The sequence below is a fragment of the Oryzias melastigma genome, linkage group LG14 (genome assembly GCF_002922805.2).
Source record: "Oryzias melastigma strain HK-1 linkage group LG14, ASM292280v2, whole genome shotgun sequence".
NCBI lineage: Eukaryota > Metazoa > Chordata > Actinopteri > Beloniformes > Adrianichthyidae > Oryzias > Oryzias melastigma.
This window is the reverse complement of record NC_050525.1, coordinates 15,340,996-15,367,119: the sequence shown is the minus strand read 5'-3', so window position 1 is coordinate 15,367,119 and position 26,124 is coordinate 15,340,996.

The following is a 26,124-nucleotide window of genomic DNA, read 5'->3' as shown; positions in this document are numbered from 1 at the left end:
GTCAGGGGTCCCCAAACCTTTTGTTGTGAGGGCCACATAACTGTTTTCTTCTCTGATGTGGGGCCGGGATCGGTTTGTAGAGTGTAACAATTACATCCTAAATCTAAACATTTATGTATTTCCAGGAAGCCACACATAGCCAAATTTTACTTAATTCATTTATGTACTCTTCACAGAAAAATTATTACTAGACAATATTTTAAATTAAACGAATAAATAGTCAATCCTCTCCTGTCACAGTTCAGACTGCAGAAGGGTGAAAAAAAGTCACGTTCTGTGTGGGTCTCAGTCAGCCAGATTGAGAAAAGAAAAAAAAAAAAAAGCGCTGAGCTAAATGTGAATTCTCGGGCTATACGTACAAAATGTGCTGCGTTGAGAACGTTGAAAGTTAACCCTCGTGATATATTTGGGGTCGAGCTGACCCAACCCTTACATTGAGGTGTTATTCCTCCCACAGGACTTCATGTCTGTCATTGGACCTACATCGAAAACCGAAAATCCTTGAAATAAAGTTCTGCGCACCGTCTTGTGAGGTCCGGAAGACCCCACTCCCAACATCAATGAGTCTAGGACAGCACAAGGGTTAAACCAGCTGAACTTTGATCAATCAGGGATTCAGATTTGGTAGTGAGGCATCAACAGCTTGTGTTTTAGATTGAATTTTGTGAATTCTATGAGCCTGGAGGAAGATATACAACATTTGTTCCACTTTGATACTTTGCAACAAGTTTATTCACACTGTAGGTGCGTTGGTGCATGAATGCGACAGTCCTGCATGAACACATTTTACTAAAAGCGCATTCAAGAAGCTGCATTTGGCATGTTCTTGAAAGTGCAGCCTGGTGTGTATACTGCAGTAAAGAAAAAAAACTCAAAATGTATTTTAGTAACAAGTTTTTCCAGCTTTTATATTTTTTAAGGAAAAAAAGAAACAACTGTTTTTAAAACACTAAATAATTCATCAAAAATTACTTTTAATTACTTTTTTTAAAGTAATTTTAATTGTTAAATACATGTAATTAATAAGATAAAGAATTTGTTTTAAATCAAATAAATATTGTGTCTATTTTTCTCATAAAAAATGGGGAAAAGTTCTGTCAAACTGTTTGGTTTTCTTGTAAAATATTTTTTTAATTTTCTTTTCAGAAAGTTGATGCCTGTATGAGGGCAGGAAAAGATGTAACCCAATTTTTTTCCGACCTATAATTTATTCCTAAATCTTACTCGAGGTGGGTTTTTTTATTAACATTTTTTAACAACTTCAACTTTCTCTTTTCAATTCAAACCTCTCAAGCGTTTCTAGCTGCTCATAGCTTTTGTTGGACCTTATCATCTGGGGATTTTCATTTTTGATTGCATCGGCAATAGTCCGAGTGAAGCCATTCAAGTCCGGTCATAATTATGCAGGACAGTCTGGTGGGAAAAATAAGTATAATTGACTGAGTAAAAACTAAATTAGAACCAATGCATTAATAAAACAAGCTGTCTTTTGTGGCATCGCCGCAAAGGTTTAACAAAGAATAATGAAGTTGGGTGATATGCAAATTCGACGGTGTCAAACTAACGACTCCACTTTCTTCAGGAAATTCTCAGGTCAATAATTATGAAGCAACTTTTTTATCAGGTAATAGGAATTTGAACAGAATGCAAGAGAAGACATCAGATTGTAGTTTTGAAAGTGTTGCCTCAAGGATTATTTTTTGGGAGAATAAATTTGAGGAAAGTGTGGGCAATGTATTGTCTCACAAATATTAGTCAAACTGTGTTTTCCCCATAAACAATGTCGAAATCTAACAGCAAAAAAAAAACTAAAGTTGCTCAACTTTATAAAGAATGGATTTCATTCTTGTTTACGTGTTTGTTTGTACACTTTTAATTTACACTTGACTATATTTAAAGAAAAACAAGTAATGCGGAAAACCTGCAATATAATATTTTACTCATGTCAAACTCCAATGTTTCTTCACGTTACGCCTGGTTCACACCATTCGGCGCCTGTGTTAACCTATGATGTGGATCACACCTCCGCGGAAGGCTTGCACCGTGCAGCGGATTCTTTCGCCGTCTATTTTCTGCGTCAATTCTGGCAGGAAGTTACATCAAGATACATGAAAAATTTTGGTTTATTTTCAAAATATAACCAATTTTTCACAATAAAACACATCGATTGATAAATGTGATCTTGTTTTTGTACCTAAACAGACTGTAGAGATGAAAGTCCTACATACGTACCCCCCCTCTTATTCGCGGGGGCTGCCTCTCCCAGTGCTGTTTGGCGTATTTGAATGGGAAACTCATAAATTTGCTGCTTTTTTACCAAAGAAATGTTGAAAACACACACAGAAAAAGGTAATCATAGAAAAGGTATGTCTAAAAAATAACATTTGGTTGTTATATTCAATTTTAAAAAGTATATTCTTTCTATGTAATGTATGCATTTTGAACCTATATTGTTCTAGTGAGGCTCTGCTTCACCTGACAGCACGTCACAGCACAGATGATGATAATCCCAGCTGAGCAGAATCACCTGTCGACCATTGTGGAGAAATACGCAGTTGTTTTGAACTGGAGGTGAAGCGGATTCCGCGCGCACTCTGCTTCGCTGTGCTCCCATGAGCGGTGTGAACCTGGTGTTAGATATATAAAATGTTAGTGTATTAAATCAAAATTGGCATATAAATATGCAAATCTATGAACAGTTGGTCCACATTTTTCTTATAACCACTTTTGCCTAAATGGAAAATGGCTCATAAATGTATGTTAATTATTATTATTTTTTTATCTGCTTTAAAAATTGTGCAGCCACAAAAAAGCCAGTTAAGTTTCTAAGCTAATTTGTAATTTTTCTAATGTCTAGGATTACAAATATGTACAATGTGGGTCTAAAAGAAGTGAAAAAGGGCTGAAAATACAGATTACACAGAAAGATTTGTGAGGAATGGAGATGATCTCTACAGCTTATTGTCAAGACAAAGGAAACAGTTTAAAAACAAGAAAAAGGATGAATCTACAGTATTATTTTCGTGTAAAAACACTTCTTTCACAGGATAAATGCAGTGTTAAGTCCCAGAAGTCAGTGGAATGTGTTTGGATGATCTCAACTGAATGCGTATTGACATTTCGAAAATATTCAGTGAATCATAAAATAACAAGTAGTTATGTTGTGTTTTTTTTAATCTCAAACACTTATCCAAGTGGGGCCGATGTGTTTATGAGCGTCTGTCGAAGCTTGTTTAGTCAAATGTCCTTTTCAGAAGCCACCAGATCTGAGCGAGTAGACTCGAATGCTCTTCAGCAGAACCAGTTTCCTTTGGCTTGAAGTGATACATGGAAAGAACGACTGTATTTTCTTGTAGAGGCTTAGCGCGCCTCTCCTCCTCTCAATTGCACCAAGGCAGCTTAGCTCAAAACAATCCAAGCATGTCTGAGGAAGGACAACACAATGCAGTCAGCCCCGCACAAAAACAACAGCTGGAAACTGGCACACATGCACAAAAACACAATCTCTACAGAAAAGTGTTGAGAGAAACAATTGTGAGAGATATGATAGAAGAACAGATTGGATTTAAATTAATTCTTACAAGAAATTGAATAATCTAAAATACTTTGTATTGAATAAAACAGTCATAAGACAAAATTAAAATGAAACACGTTTTTGTAGATTTGTTGTGTACAACTTATACCTAACAAATAAATTAACCCTATATGACCATTCATATTATATAGTTTTCATTGCAGTTTTGCGAAATGTTAATTTCGATTCGCCTTAAAAACCACATCCTCTTTGAAATTATCGTGCACATTTATTATTACAAATCGAATTTGCACAATTTCATAGTCAATGGAAACACATCTATTGGCATAACCTGAACCCATGTGTCAAAGTCAAGGCTGATCATTTTACGTTATTTTTTTTATTTCATTTTATTACTCATTTTTACAGCCAACCTTTTAACGTTCCATAAGACTCTGCACTGTTTTTACTCTGTTTTTTTTTTTTTTTTTTTTGTTTTATGCTTATATTTTATCTACTATTGTTCTTGGTGTTTTAATGTACAGCGCTTTGTAGCAGTTTGGCTTTGTTAAAACACTTTATAAATAAAGTGGATTTAATTTATTGTTATTAATGGCCTGATGTTATCTTGCGGTTATTTATAACTTCTATAGTATAAAATATAAAACATATTTTTATGGAGAGTAAAATATTGAAAGTTATTTGAGGTTCAGTTTGATTTATTCTAAAATTAGATTTCTCCCTGTTTCTATTCATAGTAATGTTAAAAAGTTACCTTTTTAAGTTTTAAAAATGCAGTTTTAGTGTGTTCAATCAATTTTTATCCAGTTCGGCCACAACCTAAGGTGTGTTTTGGATTTTGACCCCCTGTGAGGTTGAGTTTGACACCCCTGTTCTAAACTTTCCTTAAAAACCTGTTGTATATCACGTGGTCTGTTTTATTCCCTGTAGTTCATCATCATTCCACTAGAGGGAGTAGAAGAGTTGTTTCCTGCTCATTTCAAAATGGCTGCCTCCATGAAATCTCAAAAACACCTGGCAGGAGAAAGTTTAGCTAGTTTTCATAACTTTATAGTGAGAATAACTTATCTAATGTTATTCATTTTTACATTTTTGTGATAAATTGCTAAATTAATTGATTTTCAATTCTTTATAACACAGTTACAACATGTTAAAAATGTGTGGATCAAATATGAGACAGTGGGTCAAAAAGGTGTATTTTTATTAAACACTTATCAATATTTTTGCTCCTTAAATTAACTTTATTCACATAAAATGACTCATATGAGCTATCTCATAAAAGAAACTACATTCTTTGTGGTTGTATCAAAAAATTCCCCTAAATTTTATTTTTTTGTCAACTCTTTGATGTAGTTGGCTCTACAGAGTTAAAGAATCATACCTGAACTTTTTGTCAGGCATCAATGGCCACTTTGTAAAAATAAGAGCCTCCAGGTTGGAATGACAGCAAAAGGCCCATTCAGTCAACAATTAGAAATCTAAGCTTGAATCCCCAGAAAACAGACTGCAGAGCCACTCGGGAGCTGGATGTGTTACCTGGTGGAGTGTCCAAGTAATTTGATTGTGCTGGAGCTGTTGTAGCACCTCTAACAAGCTGCGATCACACACAGGTGTGTGAGGCGATGAGCTGCCAGCCGAGATTCTCCTGACTTCTCTTTCCATTTGTGCGTTGGTTCTTCTTCGTTTGTGTTTGACGTCCTTGAACTTCGGGAGCCTCGGAGATCTGCGAAAGTGTGAATAGGTTCTGTCTAAATTTCTTTCTTTTTTTAATTGATCGCCAGTGGAGATGTTGATTAATCACAATTATATTATAAATTGATGCTATCAGTATTTTGGATTGATCCGCCCAGCACTAATACATAAGGAACACTTGGTTTAAGTGAAGGATGAAGAGTGAAATCATCGTACTGCAAGGAGGGAATGTGGGTAACAAACCTTTGTTAGTCTGTTGTAATAATGAGGTGCTTAAGTTTAGACTTTAGAGTGCTTGATAAAGAAATGCAGATAATGGAATGACTTAAGGGAAGATCAAACAGCCTTCCAACAGATTCTATTATATAAATTCTCTCTTACCTTTTGAGAACCTCTTCATCATTGGCCTCTGTCGCTCCTCCTTTGTCCTGATCCATGTCAGACTTCCATCTCCTGTCCTCTCCATCTTCAGTCTGACTTTTTCCAATCAGCGGCAGTGTTTTGCCGGGCAATGTCTTACGGCTGCTCGTATCTGTGTTACAGTAACTGCCCGGTCCGCTGATGACAGTAATCACATCTATTTAGGGATCCACTAAGAACCAGGCAGTTTACATAACCCACATTGATCTGTGCACTTTTTAAGGTCATGACTTTGTATTAAATTGTCCTTGAACCACTTTGGACCTTTCAGTGTTGTTTCAGTCCCAGTTTTCGAGTCTTTTCCAAATGTAGATTTTAGTCTTCCAATTCAAACAAGATGCTGTAAAATGTTTCATCTAGCCGTAAGATACTCAACTTTTTTTTTTAAAGTCACTTTTTTGCTACACTTGCTCTCAGTTCTTTGCATGCCTGCTAACATGGTTGAGCATAGCAGGTGCAGGTGTGCATTAATAGCACAGAGAGGGGCTGTAAACACAGAAAACCTGATGGCGAAGGACGCTCATCTGCAACCAGAAACCATAAAAGGCCGCCATCATCTGGACCTCTGTCATAAACCTCCGTTTTTACGCATGTTTGGGCCAAGACATGCTCACTACAAGGTTTTTCAAAAGTAGTACAGTGATAAAAAAAAATGATAAAGAAATCTAATAAAAAGGAAGGATCAACCAAGGGCATCACCCAGAATGCAAAAGAAGTTTGCCAGAGTTGGAAGTGTTGCCAGATTCTGTTTTTCCAACATGGCAACACAATTTCACTGCATCTCTTTCAGAGCATGGATTGAATTCCCCTTTGTTTTAGCCTACATTTAACTCAATATTCTCACTGTGATCAAATAGTACCACATTTCAAACATTACAAAGTTAGCAATGTTCCATAATCAGCAATTTGGTGTAGTTTCATAAATGAGTCATTATAGATTGGCCTCAGTGGCATCAAAACATCAACTTTTACTAAATTGTTTTTGGAAAACCCACATAAGGTTTTGCTTTGTGTTTAAAGGCAACATGTTATACACAAATGTCAATTCATTTTGTTAACTTCTCTGATTACTAGTTTTGCCAAAAGAGAGGAGGAAAAAATCTTCTAAAAGTACAATTAGGTCATTACTTCTCCGAAATATTCAATCTCTGCCAGCACTTTGACATTCACATTCATCGGCTTTGTTCAAATCGGATTCACAGACGATTCAAGGGCAGCCCCGGGCAATCATGCGAGATGTTTAAACATTGCCAAGGACTTGCAAAAAACACATCCCTGCAGCATTGCGAAAAGTTAAAAGGCACTTCTACGATGGCTTCCACCAAATCCAGTTCAGGAGTTTTGTTTTTACCAAACCAGTTCTTTGAAATGCTGATCCGTAAAGACACTGTGCCTCTGTGGATCGAGCCATGGTTTTTACACAAATGGATAATTAGCTCGGATTCATCAAGAAATAAACATGACACGACTGTGGGATTTCTGTCTGACCTGTGAGCTAGTTAGTTCATCTTGTTAAGAGATTTAGAGGTTTTGGAATTAAGGAAAAAAAGGAACATTTTCATAAACAGCTTATTTGGTTAATAGTGGAGCACAGACTGTCATGGAGTCATTACCAAAATATCATAATTAAAACAAAATTTTGCTTTTATAACAGTAAAAATAAAAAAGTAAATACTAGGATGCACTGCATCGGACTGGCGAACCATGCAGGGCGTACCCCGCCTTCACCTGAAAGTGGATGGGATAGGCTCCAGCAACCCTGTGACCCCCAAAAAGGATTAGGCAAGTTTGGAAAATGGATGGAGAAGTAATTGAACTGAAAAATGTGGAATCATTCAGGTCAAATCAAACTGGTAAAATACAATTGAGAGCAAAAAGCAGAAAATTAGATGGAAACTTCAAGTAGGACAAGCGGGACGTGCAAATCTAAGAAAAATGGTGTAAATGCTGCAGGATATGAACAAATCAAAGTATATCCCATAAATGTGGCACTTCTTAACGCTTGTACGGGATTTTCTAAATACTGATCATAAAAAAATAATGTGGATAAAAAATATTGCTTTAAAAAGCTAATCTGTTGTTTACGTGGGTCATTTTACGTCTAATTTGTTTAAAACCTTACGGTCAAATGTGGATCATTTTGGGCATTTCCACTAAGATCATAACCCCTGTCAATTAACAGACTCCCATCAATACATCAGAGAATAAACCCACAAGTTGTGTTTTATTTTGAAACTCATTTAAAGGATTTACTATAACCAAAAACTCTTTCAATGAAAAATCTATGTATATGCGTATTTTGGGCTTTTGCATTATAACCTCTTGCAATTACGCAAGACTGTGTAATTTCTTAAGATCGTTTTTGGGGTTCTATGTACAAAACCTGTGGCCAAAGTCAAACCAATTGAACTTTGACCAATCATGGACTCGGATTTGACAGTGACAGATGAATGGCATCCCTTTTCATTCACAGAAGTTCCAATGGTTTGAAAATTGATCATAAAGGAGAAATTAGAGATAATAGTTGCGGTTTATGCCCAGCCGGAATTGTTTGGCTCCAAGTCTTTCATAAATCGGAAAAGAGTTGTGAAGGAAAAATCCTGGAGCACCAAGCCTCCTCCAACTGTAGGTGACAGACTAGTACTCAGCGATACTAGCTCATGCAGTAGCGACAGTCCAGTGTGAACACCATAACCCAACCGCGTGTTCAAGAACATGCCCGGTGTGCCCTGATTATTTTTCTGGGATGAATAGGAGCGGAAAGGGATTCAACAAACCCCTAAAATTTTTTTCTTGAGTAGAGCTTGTAACATAAATCAAACTCCACCAACACCCTCATGGTTTTACCACCTTCTACGGAGGGATCTCCAGACCAGCTGCATCTCCATCTGGTAGAACAGCTCAGGCGCCTCGGACTGGACGCCCCTACAGAGATTAGTGAGGAAGATCATGAGGATCTCACACATCAGATGATCCACCAGCTTGAACAGGAACCCCCCCTGCCTGATGGGCTGTTTACCCTACTGCCCTCTGGCAGGAAGTATGTCAACATATCTGCAAAGGTTAGAGACAGCTTCCTGGATTTGTGCAAATTCTGGTACATACCCTTTTGACATGATGCTTTCAGTTACATCTTCACTTGTTTATGACAAATTCCTTTCGCGCTACACCTATTTGTGTGTCAAGAATGGTCCTAAAGTGTGTTTATTGTGTGACTCTTCCACATATCCCCAAATACTTGATGTTAACAAGTGTGATAAGATTACTGGCAGTTCTCCTCCTTTGAAACAACAGCTTTGATTCCAGATAGCCATCACGTCTCTTGATATTTTTATTTCTCTAAACACTTCTACTCTTTGTCTCACTGTCATGCGCACATGTGCAAAAGCTGTGGCCCACTGGGATGTTTTTCTTTCGGCCCGAGGATAAGAGGACCGCAAAGCTGTGAATGGTTTGATTTGTGTGTTTGTGGTCACTCCGCGCAGGGAATTAATGACATCCGTGTGGGCCATCAATGGGAAGAAAAAGGAATCCCGAAAGGACACAAGAGATAAAGTGTCAGGGAGGAATAAGGAGAAAAATATTTGTAAAGCTTAATGCTACGTTCACACCAGGTGTGTGAAATGCAGGTTCTTCAACTCACTTTTATCACATGGTGATGGAGGCCAATCCTCGACGTCATACGGTCCAGGTGGAGAATGGGGCGGGGTAGGGCCGGCCAAACCGTCTGGAATGTAGAGAGATAAACACCCATGAATTTAAAAGCAGAAATGAAATAGTGATTGGTTGATAAAAATAAAAGAAGGCGGTGAATTTATTACTCCAAAGCTTCACTCAGAAGTTCATGGCAGTCAACATTAGTATTGACTAAATCGCCTGTTTGTGGATACGACTGATACAATGGCTGATCGCTGTGAAATATAAACCGGGCTTAAGACTTGACATTCGATTTCAAGGCCTTTTTTCAGCAGAAAAGACAGTATCCCCATTCAAGGTAACCTGAGAGCAAACGCGACGGATAGAGAAGAAGAACGAGGCGTTGCTGACTCAGAAAAGATGTTTCATTCCAGCTTTTCCCCCCAAAGACCAAAGCGAAGACGGCGAGGGTTCACACCTAATGCCCTTCCCATTTCACCCATTCATGTTCAGACACATACTGTACCTACACTGACTGATGTGTTGTTCAGTTACACACATATGCTAGGGTGTTATGAGACATGATAGTTGGATGAAGAAAAAAAGGTTTGGCAGGAAAGGTTAAAACAAAGGAAAGCCTTTATTTTTATTTTTTTTTAAACGTATTGTTTTTCCCTTACTTCCAGAATTTTTTTTACTAATTTCAGGGAATTCACATGGCTCCTACAAATAGTTGGTTTGGTTGGGAAAAAAAAACAAAAAAAACATACATTGTAAAAAAGTACCAGCTAATGCAATAATAATAGTTGTTGAAATATTGCAGTCAAATGGCAAGATGGCAGTATAGATGTAGACTGCAGGGCTCCAGATAACAGGGTTAGAAAACAGACGTTTAGTCAGTCTCCACCTCAGGTTTGGAGTTAGATTCAAAATTTAAAACACAACATCTAACACTAATTCTCAAATGATGATCCTACGAGAATGATGGAACAAAGGGTAATAGTTATTCCAACAGGGGGTGTAAACATGCTGGACGTCTGTTACAGGTTGATGGTAATAATCCAAAGTCTTCAATTCATTCCATTGAGCAGCTTTTGAGGACACCATGCTAGTACCAGGTTTGACCCTCTTTTTCCTCCAAAACAGCTTTAATCCTTGGTAGCATAGATTCAACAAGGTACTGAAAACTCTTCTCAGAGAGTTTGGTTCATATTGACATGATAGCATCACATAGTTGGTGCAGATTTTATCGGCTGGATAGATGTCAATCTCTCGTTCTACTTGTTCTATTTGGTTCTGGTGACTGTGGAGGCCATTTGAGTCCAGTGAACTCATTGTCATGTTCAAGGAACCAGTCTGAGATGATTTCAGCTTAATGACTAGAGGTGGGACAAAATATCTGTATGGCAAACTGTCACAATATTTCAACTCATGAACGATTACCGGTCCTCTCTTTCCCTGAATCGGTTTCCTAAAATAATACCAAAACAGTCCACCAGGGGGCGCTTCGCGTGAACACGACAGTGAAATACAAGGATGCTGTAGTGAACCCGTCATCAATTTTGACTGGACCAATAAGCTTTTAGCCTACGTGCATCATGTTGCTGCCATGTGATTGGACAGTTAAACATTTGCATTAATGAGCAGTTAGACGGGTGTGCGTAATAAAGCATCTGGTTAGTATGTGCAGAAATAAAATAGTGGGGTTGAGACATAAAATGACAACCCGCTTGCCCCTCATCAGTGCTCTATCTCTCTCGGTGGAGAGTCTGTCCAGTATTGGTGAGATTACAAAGCAGAGATGGAAAAAAGGATGACAGTACGCTTGATCTTTGTGGACAGGGCCAGCTCAGGTTGCTTTCTCAAAGACTCCCTTTTAAAAAACAGACGAAGGAAACCGTATGCAAATGTTTTCTCATGTTTAGGGGTCGTTTCATGACCCAAATCCAGATAAAGTATTGATAAATAAAATAGATACCACAAGTCTCAGTTTAAAACCCAACTGTCGTGTTACAACAATGAGAAAATTGTGGGGAAAGGAAATCATTCCATCACTACTGCAAATTAGGGCCAAATTTAGAAAGAATTTTGTGTTAACAGTTTTATTACATTACACCAGGTTTGGTATAGGCCAGTTAAAGTTTTTTTTCTTTATTTAGGAAAGTTTTGATTTTCCTGATTTTTTTTTCTATGTTGTTTTGTAATACACAATTCATATATATATGTTGACCCAAAAATCAAGGTTTGAACCAAATTGTGGTATTGTGGTCATACATTTGTTCAAGAGCACAGGAGGAAATTTCTAAATTTTTACTTCTTCTTATGCCCTTTTGAGTATTTTCTTTTTTTTTTGTCTTGTCCTATTTTTACTTTTAAAGTATATATCTGAAAAAATATACTTTCATTGTCATCATGGCAAAGGTGAATTGTTGCATTCCTTGTAAATAAGTGGTTTTTTTTAATTGGTAAAAACAAAAGGACATAATTCTCCTGAAACCATGATTGTGCATTAAAAAATATATATTTTTTCAATTTAATCTCAATTTCAACAAAAAATCTCAGAATGTTCAGAGTTCAAAATGGGCTTTAAAAAAAGCTTAAATGTATACACAGTTATAATCATTAAAACCTAGGGAGAGATGTCAACATTTTAATCATAGGTGATCAATAAATTGGTGATTACATCCTGTAGTTCTGATTCAGTTTAAGGATGAAATGTGTAGGAAATGTCAACTTTTCTACCGTGATAGATTTGTAAAGTCTGCTCAAAAATGGTGTTTAAGTAATGAACTGATCAAAACATGTGGATGACTCTGTCCTAAATCCTCTAAAATGTAGTATCTCCCTAAACTACAGTTCATCAAACTCTCTCAAACTGAACACCAGACTAACAATTTTCACTTATTTAGAGTATAGACACAGAATGTGGACATGATTGTTTATTTCTGATTAATTTCCAACAGCCTCAGTTGCCTGTTCTACATGCTCTGCTGCATGCGGCGTCATGATCAATCATGTGTGCCAGTACGCTGAGACTGACTAAACAATCAAAGCCTCTGTAATAAAGCCGATAGCAGTCAGACCAGGTGTGTAGGTTATGCAATGTCATGGGGGTACCTGGATCTGATGTCTTTGAGAGATGAAAAAGGATCCTTTTTTCCCCCCACCCTCTGATGTCCTGATCATTATGAATAATATGCCGCTGAATCCGAGGGATTGAATTTTGGGTGGTCTAGAAGAAGCCTAAAAAAAAAAAAAATAAAAATCCCTTGCATAATACGCTATTTGCAGGTGTTGTTGTAGCCATTAAAACATGTTTTTCCTTCTTGAAAATATGTTTTTCCACAGAAAATGTATTTGGAAGATCCGAAATGAAGGGATCAAGTGATAATCAGGAGATAAAATGATGTAATGGCCCCAAAACTGATCAGTAAAACAATCTAAATCATGAATTTAACCTATTACTAGAAAAGCTTAAATCTAAACACTGCTTTATTACCAAAAATATTTCCAGCTACACTCGACCCCCCAATTTTTGAGTCCATATTACTAAGATTACAAACAAATATTTAAAAAATAATATAAATACATGATCTTTTAAGCAATGTTAATAGCAACTCAGCTAAAAGAACGACTGTTTTAATGTAATGTTAAAAAAAATAGAAAAAAAAATAAGCATTAGATCAATGGTCAAAACACAAACTAAACAAGAAAGAAATGTGGAGGAACAGATACGGGAAAAAACAGCAAGAGTCCAAATGATCCATCCATCTTTAGAAACCTTTTTTGTGTAAGACTGGGGTTTAGGAAACCAGGGTTTCCAGCCTGGTTATCATCTGGCGTAAAACTATCTGCCAAACTGCCTATGCGAATCAATGAAAGCTGATTTGTTGTCATGACCACATTGTAGGTCAATGAATTGACTATTTTCGTACTCGTGATGAATTAGTCACATCAAACTAAAATTAAGTGAGAAAAAAAGAAACAGAGATGAATCCGTCTTTATCAACTACATTCACAGAAACTCTAGAACTTTGTTGCAACACGCCACACATTAGCTACTTTTTAGAAGCGTTAGCCATGTTAGCATGTGCACAATAGCAGTAACTCCCAACACAGTCCAACACTGCTACACATTAGCGTAGTTACAAAAAAAACAACCTTGTTTGCAACACATAAAAAAGAGAAGGATATCACTAAAACGAACATTAATGTTACTATGCTAACTAACAACATTGTTAGTAACACTTAAAAAAATGCTATCCGACACCGCTAGGCCAACTCATTAGCTGAATTAGCGTATTTACAAAAAATCCAACCTTGTTTACAACACATTAAAAAACAGACTGATACAGCTATAACAAATGTTACTGTGACTATGCTAACACCTAACATTGCTAGTAACACCAAAAAAAAATGCAGTCTGACACAGCTACATGTTAGCCACATTAGTGTAGTCCCAATGATGCCCAACTTTGTTCTTAAGTTAACACTTAAAAAACAGAGTGATACAGTTAAAACAAACATTAATGTGAATCTGCTAACTCCCAACGGCTACACGTTAGCTATATTAGCATACTCAAAATAATGCACAATCAAACATTTAGACAGAATCACTTAAACATCATTTCATATACCCCAAATTAATCCATATATAAAGTGATCAGCATTATGAGGTCGCTTAAAAAATAAAAATAAAAGAAAACTGTTAGTAGTAGGCAGAAAAAATGATACTTTAAAAGTAGTTAAAGAGCATAAAAATGAGGACCATGTATGTTAGGTTTTACAGGCTATGCAAAGACATGACTTATTTATCTTTCAAATTTGTGTTTTCTTGTTTGCTATCCTCCTGCATTTATGAGAGCGCCCACACAGTGAATTCATGCTAATATTCCTGGTTAGGCTATCTATTACTTGTTACCTATTAAAGGTTTGCCTTTGACTTAACGCCTGATGCATCTCTGACACTGAGCTGCAAGATCAGATGTGTGAGATGCAACATAAGAGGTGCTTTTTACATTTGTCGAATGCAAAGAATAAAAAAAATCAATTTTTTCTTTAAAAATCTTGTAAATATTGAATTTGAACAGTAAGTGAGGACTTTCAGCATCATTTCTCTGCACCCTCAACATTTTAATAGATTACAGAATTGACCTGTGGTCATCTAAGTCTTGGAATTGTTCAGAATGCTGACTTTGGCTTTCTCAACACTGGATTTATGGCATCAACATTCATGGCCAGTGAGGCCAGCTTGGTCAGCTCGGCCTTTTAAGTTTCATCAGTTCCTCCTCAAACACTGGAATGAACAGATTTTGTTTCAAATAGATTGGCTTACTACGAAATAGTATCTGTTAAAAATTACAAACAAAAAAATTGAGGATTTTTTAAACGATCTTAAAAAAATGATGTAGTTAAGTAGGAGAAATATTCCAGCTATCCGAGTCACTGTAAGTAAAACTCTTTAGACACGCGTCGAGTAAAACTAAATCCGTTTAGAAGAATGCTTCTCATCATTGGAATAATAAAACATTTTCAGACAAAACCACCATAATTGCAAAGGATTATGCCATGAAAGTCATTAATCAGGGAAAGATTTTTACAAACAATTGCCAGTAATATTCATACGCCATTACATTTTACAATGAATGCAATAAAAGGGGGGGGGCACTAAGGCCGAAGTGACAAAATTCTTCATATGTTTTTTTTATGGCCTTAATGACAATGAGCCGTGCAAATGAAAGCTTGTCAGGAACAAATCTGTCACGCCGAAGTGATAAAAAGGCTCAATTCTATGGAAGAACTTTTGCTGCTAAATCAACATAGTGTTATTAAACGGTGTAATTAGAGCGGCTTTTGTTGGATATGATGAGTTTTGGAACGCAGCGGGGCAGAGATCAGCGGTGTATTTACTCTAATGAGGCGAGGAAACCCACACAGAAAAAGCATTGGCATCTTTAAGTGGCAGCTCCTGCGGACTGTTTAAGTGCACACTGGTTATTGAAGAGGTGTTGGGACGCGTTTTGGGCTCTCCTTGGGCTTTCTGAATGGTCTGTGGAATAGCCAGTGTGGTGTAGACCAGCTGGCTTGAGTTCACACAGATGGCCTGGGATTGATCCAGTTAGCGTTCCAATCAATACCAAAAGAACAGATTTAATGAATAAGCAAGCAGAAGGAAAGATAAACTGGAAAAAAGTGTGAATTACTGTACAAAGCTGAACACATTGGGATTATCAGATGCCTGTAGGTAGAAAAATGCATCTCAAAGGGTGTGAGGGTCCAATCTGTCAACAGTGAGATGTCCAGATTCCTATTGATCCAAAAATGAATTAACAAAAACAGATAAATAACCATTATGCCTTAACAAAATGACAATCAATCAATGCCTCATTATGAGTAATCACATTGAATCTCATGTAAGCCGTGAAGTTTTTATAACTGAGAAGATTCTCAGGGATCCAGATCAGTTTGTTACATGATTCTGTTCTTTAGGACTTTGAAAATTGATCAATAAAACATGTTGTTGCCCACACCAAGCAGCTGGTCAGCCTCAACCTTCCATGATGATGGACAATGATACAAAAAAATGCTGGAATCATCATGGTTGGAGTTCAGGAGAGGCTCAGGGTTCTCTGCTTCAAAACGCAGCATCAGGGGCTTTGAGAGAAAAGGTCTATGAACAAAAGAAACGTCCAAGGTAAAACTAAAGGGATAAACATTGACAAAGATGGGAAATATCATCATTGATGACCATTCCTGCTCCAAAACTGAAGCTTAAAATTAAAAACACTGAATGTGCTCTATTCTCTGTCTCATTAGTCTTTGCCTCTGGCATTCTAGAGTATTTACATGAGAAGACAGGCTGTCTTTGGCTCTATCCCCTTCTCTTGCTCAAAACAATTACTGCTACTGTTAAAGTTCTGCAAGTTTGCACTAGCAGAACAGCTACTGCATTACTGTTTAACATGCAATCATGATCAAATTGCACCGGCTAAAGTGATTGCATCCACTCTTTCCCTGATTTTGCCAGAAATGCCCATATTGGGTATCTCTCCCTAACAACACACAGAATAGACAAATTCCTGTGCATCTTTCGCAGTTTAACACATGCAATGCAGTTGGTAAATCACCTGATTCTTATTTTTTTGCTTGTGCTGTGAGTTTTGCACATGCAAACACAAGCACCCCAACGGGGGGGTGACCCATCCTGGGGTTGATAGAGGGTCATAGACAGAAGTGGTTGAAATCTTTAAGGGAGCGCAGGTGTGTCTTGTAGTTAAGGCTCGAATGGCCACTTCAAGTATCTCATGAAAATGGAAACCTGTTAACCGCAGCATACCCATAGAAAAAGTGTACATCGTACATTATGACTCTACTATCTCTTTGAGTGGTCTACAACTCTGATGTATTGGCCAATAAGGAACTTCAATGGAAGGTTGGTCGGAAAACATGCAGGACACCTACCCTCGGGGCCTGGATTTGGACACCCTTGCTCTGCTCGGAAATTATGCAATGTCTGCATGATTTCCAAATATCCAAGTCCTGATCATGACTGATTACCTGGTTCAGGTGTCTCCAGCCAATTAGAACTAGGGTTGGGTTGAAAAAAAACTGATTAATTGATTTAAGCTTAATAGATCAATAATCGATTCACAAAAGATATAAATCGATTCAGCACACAAAGCTAAAGTCCGCTAGCTTGATGCTAACGTTCAATAGGATTTCCCATAGGACGACTAATGCTAACACTTGGTCAACCAAAAAAATACATTACTGACTAAATGAATATCTACTCACAGGCATTCATTTTTCAAACTCTTTTGAGGAAATATTTTTTAACAACACTATTTGTGGTCTTGAATAAGGTGCACTTCTATAGCACGAGCTCCACCTAGTGGTCAAACTGAAACGCCCCCCAGGAGAAGCAGAACAATGTTTACAATGTTAATGATCTGAACATTTTTGTTAGAACTTCTCCTTTAGAGAATCCATATAACACTGTATGATATTAACAATCTCATCGAATCCTTTCTCAATCGAAAAGATTGGAATCAAATTGATTCAGGCTCTTTTGAATCGAATCTAATTGTTTATGCAAATTATAACCGATACCCAGCCCTAATTAGAACACGCCAGAGAAGGGTATGTTGGTAAACATGCAGGAATGTGGCCTTCGAGGCCTGGAATTGCCTGTCCCTGTTCTAAATAGACATTTTAGTCCTAGGGGTACATTTTGATTGTTAATCTTTTTTTTTAAGTTTACCTTCTACTGGCAAACTCTATTATAAAAAACTGTCAAATATGTTAAGACAAAATTCTGAATTTTACAGATTTGCTACTGAAACAACCTGTCTGTTTGGAAGGTTTGTGAAGGAGAGACAGGAGGACTACATTTGCATCCTCACTGTGATCCTCATTGAAGATATTCTGGTAGAAATAACTATTTACAGCAATAAGAACATTTCTTATATCCTTCTATTCAGGTATCAGTTCTCATCCAAGTGTAGAAATAATCACAATTTGTACTGCATAGTCTCTCATTTATGTTGTTTTGTGTCTCAATTTACTGGGAACACGTACTCAAAATGGCAACTGGAGCCATGAGGCTTGTTAGTGCATCGTTTATGTCCTAATCCCTCCAGAGAGTTTGGACAAAAGTTCACAGATGCAGACTCGGGAGAGAATTTCTCTGCTCAAATCAGCCAACTGTCAGCTGCACAAATTCATTAGAAAACTTTTTCAGCACTTTTTCCAATGCTTTAGAAAGGGGTTTTACACAATAAAATGTTCTACATCTTATCCCAAACATTAAACTATTCAGTTTCAAAACTGGGAGGTAATACTGTGGGAGTTATTGTGTTTCCCCAACCACATTCCTCTTCAGGCATTTCTTCAATAAGAAAAATTCTGCATTACTGATCCAGGGAACATACCTAAATATCAAAATATCCAGTCTACTGCCCCCAATCCCATGCCAACGTTCCTCATCTTTTTCAAAGTAAAAGTCTTCCCAGAATCCAAACAGAGGGGCAGGTGGGGGCCGGTCCCAGACTGGATCTCCAGGGCAGAAACACAGGTCCACTGCAGGTTCAGACAAGCCAGAGATACAGATAGAGACATCTGCAGTCTCTGTAACTCTTTGGAAGAACGAGGAAGAGTTGCTGGGCTGAGTCTTCTTAGCTCCAGTGTTCACATTCTACCATAACTCTTCAACCTTTTATGTAATTTTAATTAATTAATGTAATTCCAGTGGATTCTGAAGCAAAAAATATATGCCGCAATCATACTGTGTTATATATCGGTGCAAAGTCAATATAGAAGCATCAGTATCAGAATCAGCGGACTCATGTTGATCGCATAAACGGTCAGAGATCTATGGCATGTCAAAGAGCAGGTGTTACTTAGGTGTTACTATCGACATCCCTGGTGTTAAAGTGTTAAAATGGAGGAGCTGATCATCTGATATACTTGAAAGTAGCTGCAGCAGGTAGAAGAAGGGGCAAAACCTGGAGAGAATTGTCTCAAATCAAAAACTGCCAATTTGAGCAAAAGCCCGCCTGATTTGAACAGAAAACTATCCAACCTGGGAACACTGTCTGTGTACGTCAGAGTTCTTAAACTCAATTTACCGAGGGACCTCTGAATTTAGAGTCTGGTTGAGGCTGGGCCGTATGGGGTTCTGTTTGTGCCAAAATTATGTTTTTGCATCCACTGTCTTTGGTTCATCGTCTTTGTCTACTGAACAAGTTTATTGAACATTTGTTCATGTCTACGTACTACTAACCAATATCTTCTGTGTGTCGTGTGAAACGACAAGAGCTAACGCCGCTAGCAACTGTTGCTAAGGACTTTTCTGCTGACCAGATCCAATGACAATAGCAAATGCAAAGTTTTAAGCTGAAGCATCACAAAGCGAATGCAAAGCTATCATCAAAGAAGTGTGGACACCCAGAAGATATTGCTTAGTAGATATAACACTTTCCTATTAAGGCGGGGCCACAAAATGTCAACTTGGAGGCCGCAAATGGCCGCCATTTTGAGACCTCTGCTAAATATTATTGTATTATACCATTACTAATCAACATGCTCTCTATTTGAATGTTCAGTTCAGATTGTTATAATTAGTTAACAAACACTTTTATTTGCCAAAAGTCTCTGTTCTGTTTTATTATACGCCTAATGAACAAAAAGTTGTGCAATTTCAGTTATTCTATAATAAAACATTTCAAGAAAAAAGGTTTTGATACTGGTGATTCTAGCCTTTTATTTACTTGGTATCGGATCAATACACGAATTCCAAGTATCATTCACCTGGTTTGATGTGTCCTCTTACAATGCTAGCATTTAAAAAGGTAACCCGCAAAAATGTGGGTGATATTACAAAACAAGCGGGTCTTGATAACGCTCGTTCAAGCAACCACTTTCAATGAAACGTTTATGTTTATGTGTAAATACGTGTTTCAGGCTTCCGCGTTCAAAACTTTAGCATCAGTATGCAGTAAGTGTGCAGCTATTGGATACACATTGAAAGTTAAGCCAGTTGAACTTTGACCAATTGGCTTTTTGGAATTTGGAATTCTTGGTCACCAAGTCTTTCATATATCGGAATAGAGCTGTGAAAGGAAAAGCCTCATGAGATTTTGAACATTTCGACATTCCGCACCATGCCAACTAGTATCGGCTAGCCACTGGACATTGTGAACACCGTATGCTAAAAGCATGTACAACGCATTTTTGAATGATACATAAAATTAAACTGCTGCGTTTTTTTGCTTTGACAGGAGGCTGATAAAGGTTCACATCCTGACTCTTAGTTTCTCGCTCTCCCTTTGTAAATGTCACCGCTGCCAGATCACGGAGCCGCCATTCCACCCCTGAACACCCAAACGGAATTGAGGGGAGCCAAGAGGAACCGGAACAATTTGGCCTGATAGCACACCCTCTGCTCAACACTGCTAAGCGACCACCGTGAACTCAATTTTGTGAGCCTTCTCTTACCTAGAGGCTGAAGCTGCTGATTGAGAGAGAGTGTCTGGATGTGTGTGTGTGATCCGGCTCACAAGTGAAGCTTTCCAAAGTCTGTGTAAGATGTGGTCTGTTAGGTTTTTGTTCTAGGCTCAGTGAATGTTCACGTCTTTGGCTTTCTGTACCACGTCGAGGTCTCTGGCCCCTAACTCGCTGTGGACAGTCACACTCATAATATGAATAAATGATAGATGATGGAGCGTATCACTGGATATGTGCCTGTGTCTGTTTCTTACATAAAAGATGGAGAATTAAAGCAATAAGAGACTCTTTTCAGCACTTGATCTTTGCTTTCCACCCACTGATTTAGCATCACTGGCACTGTGTAGCTGGATGTGGCCATCAAACGCTAAAATATAACCTAAATGGACTGGCTAATAATTTATCCCCCTCCTGCCAAGAGACAGCTGGTATATTCTGCATCTATCTTCAACTAGAATTGTGTTGGATCAGACTGAAACAGATATTGTATTGCAAAAAAAAGAGTAGAGACACACAGGCAGGCACAGAAACACACATGTACACAAAGGGAACCATGGAGGCAAGCAGAATGCAGTGGATATAGAATAATATGCTCTCCGGTGCTGTCTCATCGTCAGACTTTGACCTTCACTGCGTGTTCCCCGTAAACATAGAAAAAGACGTTCTTGCTAACAGAAAAGGAACAAAATGGTGCAAAAGGTTTGACTCATTTGAGATGTTTCCTAATGGTAATATTGAGATGCACTGCAGAGCATTTTAGATGTGAGATACAGACGTTCAGCTTTATGGAAACAAGCTAAAACTCCTGAAAGTATGTTTTCTTGTCTCTGGATCAGAATGTTCATTTATCTGTTAAACATGTTCAATATTTAATGTGCTTTGATCCAAAAATAATCCATCTTTTGACATCAATGTCAATTTAGTAACCTTTTGCTGGGGTTTAGTCAATTTTGACATCCTGAAATAGTTAGCAAACCAAGCTAAAAACAAACAAAAATCCACATAGGTTATTTAGCTAATGTTAGCTAAAGTTAAAATCAGTGATTGTGTCCAAATTCCTTCACTACTCTCTATTTAGTGCACTATAGTGTGTTCTCCATTTTGTAGAGCTGTCTTAATCTACATAAATGCCCAAGAAATTTCCCAGAAGTCTTTGAAAAAAACAGTGTGCATCAATGCTCACTAGATTGGCACTGGAATCGTTAGCAAACCAAGCTAAAAATGAAAAAAATCCACAAAAGCTAGTTAGCTACTTTAAGCTAATGTTAGCTATTAGCTTTCATTAGCCATAGCCTTTGACTTTATGTTAAAGTCTGAGGCTATGCACAAATCCCTATCCTAACTACTAAAAAACTATAGAGTACAGGACTATCTAGTGCTGTGGATTTTAAAAGCAATTCAGACACCACCCTTACCAAAAATAAGTTTACTACAAGTATATGTTTTAAAATATAAAGTATAAAAAAGTATGTTTCCTTAGGTGTACCAAGTACACTTAAAAAGTATATAGGCAGTTTACTAACAAGTATACTTCTTGGGACTGAACTGGCCAACTTTTAGTTTTAAAAAGTATTCTTAGAAGTACACTCAAAGTAACCTCTCTGGCAATAAACTTTAAGTTTATTTTAAGTTTATGAAGGTACGCTTTGAAGTATATCTATTGTAGCTTTTAAGGTTTGCTTTTAGTTCAAAAGCTTATAAGTACTGATTAGTGTATTAAAATACATTTTTTAATTTACAGGAAATATCCCAAGAATAGATCTACTTCACAATTAATGCAGTGTAAGAAAATGTTTAAGGATAAATATAGGCTAAATATATTTACACTTGTAGTATAATTCCAAGTGTATTCCATGTATACTTAATATGAATTTATGAACTTCTAAAGTTTATCTCTAATAAGTACCTGAAACATAAACTTAGCAATACTCTCTTAATTTTAGTTTTGAAAAAAGTATACTTAAACAAACTTAAGTGTAGTTATTTTTGGTAACAGAATACACCCTTTTTTAACTACATTTATAACGTCATAGGTTTGAAAATCGAAACAATACTAGCACTCTATGCTAATTATTTATGAATCCACTGTGTTCTAATTAGGAAGATGTGGAGGGTTTATTAAAAAAAAAAAAAAAAAACTTCCTCCATGCAAAAAAATGTACAAATGCAATGCATTGTGGTCAATATTACCAAACCCAGTATGCACCTGGTTTTGGGAAACTTTGATGATTGTATATAATCGTAACATTTTTGGTAAAACTGCAAAAATATACTGTGTTTTATTTTACTTTGTTTCTGCTTTTAGAGAGAACTTTTGCGCTGGATTCAAGACATCATCCGATATCCTTTTCCCTCTATGCAACAAACTATTTTTTCTGTATACATCTCTACATTTTTCAAAAGCTTTCCTCTTATTTGAACTTATCTTTGAGACTACTTTGTCAAGTGGTTCCTTTACATCTCCATAGCTCACATCAGTTGTATTTTCTTCATAACCCTCATATTTTTCACTTAAGGCCCTTTAAAACAGACTTTCTGAGAAGAGAGAATGTTCTCTTCCATTATGCATTTTTTTATATTCCACATGAAAACTTTGATGAACAAAGGAAAATCACCTGCATTGTGAGTTGTCAGCAGATAATTGTGCACAAGGGAACAGGAGTGTGCACGGTTCAAGGTAATGGTTAACTGTTGATTATGATGGTAGCGTGAGAGCAGGTAAGAGCTGCAGCCTTTATGGCTTTAATGATGATGGCTGTGTTCCTGTTAACAGGCTGCGGTCAAGCATTTGCCAAAGCCAGGCATTAGTTGATGCATTCAGCTTAAAGAAGAAATGAGAAGAAATAGATGAAAAAAGAGTAATTAAAACACATACATAATTAGTGGCATATTTATTTTATAATTGCTCTAAAAACACTTGCAAAATAAATGTAAACTTATTTTGCAAATGGAATGATTTTTTTTCTTCTAAATTAGTTAAAAATGGCTCAAACCAAAATAAAAGACAATAATTATAATTAGTATAATTAAATATTTTTTACTTTTTATGTGATAATAAGAAATGCAAACAAAATACATCTATAAAAGTGCAAATTTCAGGTTTAAATGTTTGTTTTAAAGCCTGAAATAGCAAGAGTTTGACTTTTTTTGTGTGTGTTTTCTCCATTTATCATGTGAAGATGTGAAGTCACCCGTATTATTCTCGTAAATGTACAACTTTAAATAATGTAATATCGCTTTTTCCTTTTCTTGTGGTCCTAATCTCTTGAATTTACAAGTTATTTTCTTTTTAATTAACAACTTCAAATCTTGTATATTTTTCCTTATTTGTGCTCACAATTTTGTAAATTTACAAAATAAAAAGTCGTAGATTGACAACTTTTTTTCTCGTAAATTTTCGACTTAAAATCCTGTATTGTCAGTTTTTCCTTTTTTTTCTTTTTGCGGTCCTAATTTCACAAATTTACAAGAGCAAAGTTGTATATTTACGAAACTTAAAGTAAAAAATTAAAATGTTTTTTTTTTCTCTTAAATTTACAACTCCTGATGTTACCTTTTTTTTCTTTTTTGTGTCCAAATTTAATAATTTTACAAGATTTAAAGTTGTACATTTTTGTTTTTTTCCTTATATATTTACAAGTTCAAATCTTGTAATATTCTTTTTTGTGACCCTAATAATCCATTGTATTTTAAAACCTTAAACGTTAGAATAAACATCATTTCTGTGCAGTTTTTTCTTCATGAATGAAGGTGGAGCCGTTATTCTCCTCACTAAAAGGCCGTCTCTGCCATATTAGTGAGCAGACTTTGGTTTGTGCAGAGTGTTACTGAAACAATTGTTGTGCCACTCTCATCAGCGCTCTGCTGCAGACATTTGGTTCTGGTTGTAGTTGGTTGGCAGGCGTCCCTCATGGCGTGGCAGGCGGCAGCAGCTCTGGTTGTGGTTGCACGCTGTGGTTGCCAAAAACCAAAGGAAAGGTCATCAATGCAGCCAAACATAGAGGAAGAACTCGACTCAGGTTTCTGCTGCAGGAGCCAGCCGTGCACTTGACTTTTTTTTTTTTTTTTTTTGGTGGGGGATTTGAATGTTCTCCATTGCTTCCTCGCAGTACTGCAGCAGAACCTTCCAGCTTGCTCTCTGGCGGGTTGGATCTCATTTTGGCAGCAGAGATGTGCAGGTACATGAACAAACGCAGCATTAGCACACACAGAAAGATGGATCTCCTCCGTCCGTGATTTCACTCTAATCAGGTCTTCCTTTCATGCATTCGATTCCATCTCAGATTGCTGGTAAACTCGGAAACAAAGTGAGTGAAAGGCAGCAGCAGGAAAATGAAAAATAGATGGCAAGCAAGCGCTGCAGAGACTTCCAAACTCCCATCCAAAAAAAATTTAACACATCCAGATGTTACACCACAAATGTCAAAAAAGGGCTGCTGGTGCAGAAATGTCTTTGAAATCATGTGGGCAGTTTGGATTTTTTAGCAGAAAAAGTTCTTCTTGAACGGGTTGTGGGTTGGATCCGCCTGAGGGATTGTGTACTTTGCTCCGACCGTCCGACCTGCTATCATCCGGCCTTTTACGTTAGGAGGATTCCATCGCATATGTCTTCAAACCAGAAGTTAACCGCATGTGTGGGTGTGTGTAGGTGTGAGACCGGCTTCTTCTCAGGCTAACAGAACACAAACTGGGCTGGAGCGCCGCTGAGGCACAGCCGCTAAGGCACAGCCGCTGAGGAACAGCCGCTGCCTTTTTTTTCTTCTATTGAGTGTGAAGTACAGGTATCTTTCAATATCCTATCATCACCATCCACTCTCCGTCTTACTGTTAGCGCGCCTTGATGAGACGAGTGTAGCATCAAACAGAGCTGCTCTGTCTTTACACCGAGAGCTCAAATCTGCACAAATGCATACATGTGCCTGATCCTCTCCATTCTGTCAAAATGATTCACTTTCTGTCAAACAACTGAGCTGTTGCACTCAAATTCCATCCAATTTTGGGATCAAGGGGTACTGAAACCAAATTCACCCCCTATCGGGGTGAGGGTTACCCATAACCTGGACAGGTCGCCACAGGGTCACACTGAAAGGATCCTAGAGTTGGATGAAATCCACGTTTGCACGGAAGAGAATGTGCAAACTCTATAAAGAAAAGCTCCCAAAACACTTTATCACAAAGAGGATCATTGAACATTTTCCTCTCAGAATCATTGGCGGAGCTACAACCTTTTATATGGGGGTGTGTGGGGGGAACAACTGAGTGTTACAAATAAAAAGATCAAGAATACATATTTTAAACAGTTTTATTATTAGTTAGTTTTCCAAAAATAAGAATTTCCAGTTTCCACGGCATGGAAACACCAGAGATTCTGACTATTCTCTGAATGCTGATGCCAGCATTCACTATACAGGGGCGTAACAAAGAAATTGAGGGACTCAAGATCTCAAATAAAAATGTAGTTTTTTTTAAATGCTTATAGAACCTTGTACTGATGGTTTCTTAATCTTTGTCAATAATGAGACTGATATTGTCTCAAAAATAGGAGTGCCTTTTGTTCCACCCCTACTCATCATCCAGTAAATACAGTAATCCAAGAATAGAATCCCACCACACCGATAAAAGTGAAATGTTGGATCAATTAACAAAAGTCCTGTAATTTGTTACATTAAAAAATAATGTGTTTTTATCAAATTAAAATTTTGAGTTGTGTTTAAATTGATGAAACTTAATCATTTTAAATGTAATAAATTACAGGACTCTGTTGATTGATCCAACGTTTCACTTTTTGCAGTTCATTTACCACCAATCTAGTAGAGGATAATGAGAAATAATAGTGA